Source organism: Panonychus citri, unplaced genomic scaffold, assembly GCF_014898815.1.
Source record: "Panonychus citri isolate SS breed McGregor unplaced genomic scaffold, ASM1489881v1 Contig00097, whole genome shotgun sequence".
NCBI classification, from domain to species: domain Eukaryota; kingdom Metazoa; phylum Arthropoda; class Arachnida; order Trombidiformes; family Tetranychidae; genus Panonychus; species Panonychus citri.
The window spans coordinates 1-6,796 of NW_026515502.1; the positions used below are offsets into that span (position 1 = coordinate 1).

Genomic DNA, 6,796 nt, shown 5'->3' on the forward strand with positions numbered 1-6,796 from the left:
CAAGATGTCAGATTAAACGTGATAATGGTTGATTTATATCTTATATCTACTACTGTATGTGTGTGTGTCTATCTACTTAACTCTTTACCTTTATCACCTTCACCATCATAATCATCATGTTGGTAATCATAATTATTTTGACAACTGAAGTGGTTAAACTACATTACCAGGTCATTTAATGTGCTGTTGTGTATACACAATAAATTTATTCGGATGGATAATTGGTTAAGCTAATTTGTGGTTACAGATTAACAGTTCTCAAGATGTATTATAACTGTCGCTGGAGAAAGAGAAAGATTGAAGCCAAGAAGAGAAAAGAAATCAATTACCAAAGCTGTAATAACCTTTCATATTACATGGATTATAGAAGCAAAAAAAAGAAAAAGGAAGAGACCTGTTACCTGGAGAAATAATTACTTCTTAATACCTGTTGATTTCTATACAATCCATTTTGTAACTTGTCAATTTAAGATTGACTGTTATACTTGTTTGACCATTTTGTTGTAATGTGTTGACAAGCTAATCTATAATAAGTGTAGTGTTTGTTTCACATTAACTCTCGATTGGTTTTCGCCTATTTACAAGATTGTAATTTCTTCTCTTACCTTAACTAAAAGGTATGTATTAAAATCCAAGGTAAGTTGTATATGTAGTTATGTGTGGAGTCCATTTAAGGTCAGACAAATGGACAGTTAAAAGCCGAAGCTACTGTTTTCTTTTTGCTAAGTTGTTGATCAGGATATGTTTTTTGTTTCTTCCTTTTCAGCTTCTTACCAATCCCTAAATGATAATAACAATAATTAAAATAAAATACAGTGTAAGTAAAATTTTGTTTTCTTCTTTTCACCATCATCTTATTCTTGTAATAAGTTATTATATGATGATATAAGATAATACTGAATAATTGAGCTTTGGCTAATTTGTTTTTCTCTCTTTTCATTTACTTTTTCTCATTATCTTTTCATTATATTTTTTTTCAGGTAACCCAAGTTGAAGGGTGAGGCTTTTTGTGTATCGTCGTTAACATGGTCTTGATTATTATTAACACTATCACCAGTATCATAACCATAATCATCATTATCATAGTTACATAAACAATTACCCAGGAGAACGGAAATTCCTCTCGAAGATTATAGTAAATATTTTACTGACCATTATATTTACGTTTCTTTCAACTTTCTACTGGACCTTCACGTTTTATTACTATTAATATTTCTTCACGTTTCTTTCCTCCTCAGGTGAATCAGTGAACCATGTCGATGATTTAATTTGATGTAATCAATTTGCTGACCTTACCTGCAACAGCGGGATAGGTAAGGCACATTTGTTACTGTATTGCCGATAGTGGAGAAAAGCCAAGACCAAGTGAGAGAGTCAAAAAGATTGTAGAACGAAATGAAAAGCGCCCAAACAAAATGCTAAAACTCAGAAGACTCAAGAAGAGAGAGAGAGGGAATGAGGAAAGGAAGGAAGAAACAAGATGTTCTAATATATAATAAAGAAAGAGATGAGCTATTTTTGGAAAGCCCAGCGAAAATCATGTCACGACCTAAGGAAAAAAGTAGCCCAGCCCAAGGATAAGCTCCCATGATGGAGGACATTATCAAATGGAAAATATATAGCAGAGAAGTGAAGATAAACAGTAGATTGAGTAAAAGAGAAAAAAATGAAGAAGCAAATCTTGGTGCCCCTAATTTCACTCCTGATGAAGAAGAAAACAGAAGCCAAAAAGAAAATGATTATGAACACCATCATCATCATCATCATCATCATTATCATCAGCAAGGTAAAGATATAAAGCATAGGGAATAAGAAATTAAGGTAAAGAGAAATGGATAGAAAATCATGTTGGAAGATAATTGATGCTACCGATCGACTGGTTAAATGGCCTTTCCCTTCTTCACTCTTATTTGCTTCTTTATTTTTTCATCTTCTAACTTCTGTCGTCCAGACGAAACTTGTGGCAAGGCCTGTACTTTTTCACCACTCATCATTATAACTCACGATTCGCCTCTCTCCCGAGCTTCTTGTATTACGAAGAGATGAAGAAAAAAACAGGGGAGAATCATCATAATAATCATCAACAACAACAACAAAAAAGGTAAGAGATTGTAAGTAATATAATTTACCCTGCAACCGATCTACCTGGAAGAATCAGTGAGAAAACGATGTTAGAGAAAATAAAGAAAAGAGACTAGGCCTCGCCCTTACACTTTCTTTGCTCTCTCTCTCTCTCTCTCTTTACATCATCTTGCATCATCTTGCATCATCTTATATCATCTCTTATCTTCATTTCCTCACTAACTTACCTTTAATGCTAAAGTAAGGTAGCAGCAAACATAATTCAAACACAGAGAGATTGAGAGAGAAAGTAAGTGAAAATAAAGTTGCCTTGCAGCTAAATCCATCTGATCCTAGGTTCCTAATAATTTGTATACAATTCAAATGAATATAATGGTTTCACGATCCATAATCATTTAGAGATAGTTATTTGTTCCCAGGGAATTGTTTTTTTTTCTATCTTTCTATTATTCCGTAAAGGTAGCAATCTTATTTTGATTGCTGCTACTGTGCGAGTATATCAATTTAATATTAGTTTATATATGCTACCTGTAATAAAAGGAGGATAAGAAGGAGGAGATTTAGATGATGATGAAAAAAATTGAACTTCATTTATTTCTTATAATATATTTGTTATCATTTTTCTTAATGTTTCTTTATTTTCTAATTTCTCATTTATCCAGGGTAATACGGTTGCAGATAATATTAACCATCATCATCATCATCATCATCATCGTCATCATCATTATCATCCAATGATTTGGTTAATCTAAATTTTATGATGCATTACTCTGTGTAACTTACCTGTAACAAGTTAACTCTTATGGATAAGGATTAAACCAAAAGGCTTATAATACATGTAGATATTAATCAAATCTCCATGATGATAATGAGTATCATTATTATGGTAATTGGCTAATGAGTTAGAAGAATTGTAATAATATCGTCTAATTATCATGATGATGATCCTCCTGTTGTTGTTGATGATGCTAATAATGATGATAAGGATTTTGGATGGTAATGAAAATTGTTATATTACTATAACTGTTGCAGTAAAAATTTAAATAAGCTGATGAGTTTTTAGTACAAAAATAAAGGTACAAAGTCAGGTAAAGTAAATTGCTGAAAATGATTGGATGGATAAGGTTATAAAGTGTTACTTTTAATGGTAATTTGATGATTATTGTTGGTAACACGCAAAAGATGATTATTATTACTGTTGAATTGTATTCCAATAAATCAATCGTTGGATAATGTATACACCTTGAAAATTGGCCTTTTAAAGATCCAGGAAACATTGAATAATCAACTGGGACAACGTGAAATAATAGTAATCATCATTATCATCATTTGATTATCAATCACTGGGAAGCAAACGAATCATATGTTATTTTCAAGAGATATAATTGAAATTTTCTTATTGGTAAACCAATTGATTGTTGGCCTGATTGTTTTTAAGTATCATCATCAATACCATCAAGGGAAAACTATTATATTGCTGTTACTGTTTTTTTCTTACCAAACCAAAGGCCTTAGTCGATTGCTACAGATCAAATGATGGGCCAACTTTGCGTGATAAATTAATCAATCAAGGTATTATAGCTTAATTGATATAATCACCATGATTAGTTAATAATAATAATGCTAATATTATCACTATTACTATAAAAACCATTGATTAGAGGTAAGCAACGAAATCAAGCTATCACGAACTGTATTAATAATAGTATTCAATTTAACATTTTATCAATGAACATTTATCACCACTTTGTTTTCATCATGCAATTGAATTTGATTGTTTCATATTAAATTAACTAATCGCTTCTATTTATATTTTTTTTTTACAGAAATCGATTGATCAAAAGAGGATAAATATTGTTAATTGGATAGTTTAACTGATTTCATCATGAATGCAACTACCTTTTAATTGCGATGATCAAGAGGCAATGAAGTTTTCAGTCAAAATTGATGAGACAATGTGAATAAAAGTGAAAATTCATAACATGATAAACTAATCAATTGATGGATTATTGTTGATTAACTAAAAGACATGAAGGATAATCTAATCCAGTAAAATTGTTTATAATATTGTGAACAAAGAAGCTCAAGTGCAAGGTGTGTATGTGGAGGTGGAATCGGTAGTTTGATGAAAAATTGAATGATTAACACCAAGGGGATTCTCAGGTTATATCATCAAATTGAACAATTTAATGTTGATCCGTCAATCTAACTGATACTTTCCGTTGACAGGATGGTTTAAATTTCGAAACAATATTTTTGGGTGTTTATCTTCAAAGAATATGTCGATTATCATCATCACCAACACCATCGCCATCAATTACATGATCTATTAATGATTAAGATTGTGTTTTCCTTTTCTTAATAACAATGGTTAATCTTCTGGGTTATCATCATAAAAAAAATTGATCGACTATCAACTTACCTATTGGTTGGTGGGGTGTCCAAGATTATGATTAACTTGAATATTGAAAAAATTATCCAAGTTAATCAATAACAAAGTCCAATCAATATTTAATCACCGAAACCCATAGAGAAAATGAAATGATCAACAACACTAATCATATATTCATAATAAGGTTGATTGTTAATCATTGGAGTTAATCATAGTTTGATTATAATAACAATACTAATCGTCGGACGACCTGCGGTTAAACCATAATAACAATTTAACATACATTTTGTTTTTTCACGTTTTCAAAGTAAATTAGTTGATTGATTAGCATCAATTTTCATTCATTGTTAAATTGTTTGGACCAATTTTGCACTTTAACAAACCAACAATGAAGATTTTTGTTTTGTTCTCAATTAGTTTCATTTTAATTACAATTAACGAGCGACTTTTATTTTCTCTTCTCTATCCAATCAAGGAAGCAATTAAATTAGACAAGTATAAATGATATTAAAAGCTGGAGAAAAGAGGAAAAAGCTAAATTGTCAACAAATTATCATTATTATTGATTGATTAAAAGGCGAAGTGTTCGCAATTTAATTTAACTAAGAATCAACAATATTTTATCCCATTAAATTGAACAATCAAAAGTCAAAGATTAACCAAATTAAGGTCAATCAAACAATTGGTTAAAAGAGTTAATTAAAAACTAACCAGATTGTTTTGATGAAAACAACAATCAGATAGAGATTGTTAATTATCATAACCAAGAGAGAGAGAAATGAAAATTCAAATCAAAGTCTTAATCTTGATAACAATTTAACCTATAAGATTATGATGATAATGATTAAGTCTGATCTTCAATATCATTTCTGAACTTATTTATATTTCTTGATTATCATCATCATCCTCTGGATGTAAAGGTAAAATTTTGATTGTAAGATCATCATCATCATCATGAAACCTTTAATATTAAAAGAAAGGGAAAGATACAATGATGATGATGATGATGAAGATGAGGCATAAAGTGGGAAGAAGAGGAAAAAAGGAGGAGAAAAGGGGGAGTGAGAGTTAGAAAGAGAAAGATGAAGATGATGATAAGGGAAAGGTTGATATTATTATGTCTTAAATATGAAAGTTTCTTGTGATGTGTTGTCTCTTGTTGTTTAATTTAGGCCTCAGGCTTTAATCTTCATCACAATCTTATCATAGGTTTATTGATGATGAGAAAAAAGAAGAAGCTCAAAATGAAGATAAAAGGGGCGGATGGAAATTGAGAGCTACCGAAAAATGAGAGAGAACTGGACCCTGGGCCAAAGACATAACACTGATCATCTTTATCTTCATCTCTCTCTATCTCTTTCTCTTGATGATGATAATCATCATCATGATTTCCCTTTGGAAGAGCGTTACAAATGATTACCGATATTTGAATGAGAAGCTTCTGATTTTTCTTTCTTTCTCGCAATCATCATCTTCTTCATCTTCATCTTCTTTCTTTCCTCTCTCTCTCTCTCTCTCTCTTTCTCATTTCTCTTCTCTTGTATCATCATCTTTGGACCGCAATTAACATTCTTCACTCAGATAAATATCAATTTCGTGATTAAGCCAGAGGCTAAATTGCTACTGAATTAGATGGATCATTATTATTATGATTAACATAAGTTTCTGTTTCTTTCTTGTAGCTACTGAATCTAAACCTCACCTTTAAATATCAACAAGTAACACAGAGATTAAGGTGAGGCTACAGGTAGATGAAGAGAGAAAAGATTACTAATCATATAGATATTAATCTAAAACAGTAGCAACAATCAAACAGCAACAACATCAACAACAACAACAACAACAACAATCAACTAATCATAATAATAATAAACAGTAGCTTCTTTTACTATTAAAATAATATTAATACAAAGGAGGAAAATAAGACAACGAATTAATTTCTTCTTCTTCTTCTTCTTCTTCTTCTTCCAATATATTAAATCATATCTTAAGGCACTTTAACAATTATCTAGACTCAACTATTATCATCTTCATCTTAATCATGATGATAATGATGATTATGATTGTGATTACGATTATGATTATGATCAACTATCAACAAACATCAACTATTATTAGGAGTTTGTTTTACTTTTAATCATAAAAACAAAAGGTAAAACATCATAAAATGATAATTATATCAACAATCAACAATCAACAATCAATTCTCAGTCAATGTTTTATCATCGACATATTTAATTTAATGGTTCATTGGATTTAATTGTTTATCATCATGATGCTGGTCTATAAACATATCACATCATTAAACAATATTATCACAAC

The 6,796-nt window shown here is 30.3% G+C and overlaps 1 long non-coding RNA gene across 5 annotated transcripts; it reads left to right on the forward strand.

The window, feature by feature from the left end:
• The first annotated feature begins 12 nt into the window (after positions 1–12).
• On the forward strand, positions 13–5,071 carry LOC128388334 (uncharacterized). 5 transcript variants are annotated; one of them, XR_008325262.1, is made up of 7 exons: positions 13–636; positions 767–817; positions 981–1,135; positions 1,239–2,101; positions 2,745–3,745; positions 3,909–4,245; positions 4,312–5,071. It is a non-coding gene; the product is annotated as an uncharacterized LOC128388334 (long non-coding RNA). The 5 variants fall into 5 exon arrangements; XR_008325263.1 differs by having other exon boundaries at positions 3,909–4,176; XR_008325264.1 differs by having other exon boundaries at positions 1,239–2,111; positions 3,909–5,071.
• The last annotated feature ends 1,725 nt before the right edge of the window (positions 5,072–6,796 follow it).